The sequence below is a fragment of the Saprolegnia parasitica genome (genome assembly GCF_000151545.1).
Source record: "Saprolegnia parasitica CBS 223.65 unplaced genomic scaffold supercont2.45, whole genome shotgun sequence".
In the NCBI taxonomy this organism is placed as follows: Eukaryota; Oomycota; class Saprolegniomycetes; order Saprolegniales; family Saprolegniaceae; genus Saprolegnia; species Saprolegnia parasitica.
This window is the reverse complement of record NW_012156439.1, coordinates 222,407-223,257: the sequence shown is the minus strand read 5'-3', so window position 1 is coordinate 223,257 and position 851 is coordinate 222,407. Positions and strand designations below refer to the sequence as shown.

Sequence of the window (851 nt, the reverse complement as noted above, 5' to 3'; positions counted from 1 at the left end):
GCATAATGGTCGTGTGCCGCGACGCTAGATGGATTAGAATCAAACAGCAATTGTCGGTGAGCTCCAAAACAATACTTGCAGGCCTTTGATAGCCACGCAAGCTCTTCGCCAAAATGCCAAAAAATACGAGTTTGGTAGTATTTTGTTTCAAGAATCTCCCCCAAACGTCATTATTTTCCAACTTTTGATAGCATGTCTAGAGTCCCCGTGAAATTTTACCATTTGGCCGTTTTCTCGCGTCTCGAGTCGCCAGCGTCGCGGCACACGACCATTTTACCTCCCAAAACGCATATTTCCGAAAAGTGATTTAATTCGTAAGACATTCATAACTCCGTCATAACATCGAAAGACATGCTCGTCCCAGTGTATAATTGCACATTTTAGTAGTGTTTCGCAGCGAAATGGTGCGGGGGTCAATAAAATTGATTTGGCTTGAGCTTGAGGCTCGAAAGTCGAGGTAGATCATCGAAAAAGGATCAGTCTGAACATGGAAAGAGCTAGCATATTGACGCATGTGAGAAGTACATGTATGTGCAAGAAATATAGATGAAAACGAATAAAATCGCTAAATGAGAAATCTAAAGCGCGTGAAAAAGGGGGTAGTTTGTAAGCTCCTTTGGCTCAGTTGGTAGAGCGTCAGTCTCATAATCTGAAGGCCGCCAGTTCGATCCTGGCAGGGAGCATTTCTTTTGCATTTTTCCGATATTTATTGCCCCATGCAGACAAGCAAAAACACATCAGGACGCGACGAATTTCCACTTCGCGACACCAGAATTTTTTGCGTGATCAATCCATGCGTGTATTCCTCGATATCGTGCTCACATGGCCACCAATATGTATTCCCCATATTA

The 851-nt window shown here is 43.5% G+C and overlaps 1 non-coding gene across 1 annotated transcript; it reads left to right on the top strand.

Moving 5' to 3' along the window:
• Nucleotides 1-610: 610 nt before the first annotated feature.
• On the top strand, nt 611-683 carry SPRG_30123. Its single transcript has one exon. It is a non-coding gene; the product is annotated as a tRNA-Met (tRNA).
• The last annotated feature ends 168 nt before the right edge of the window (nt 684-851 follow it).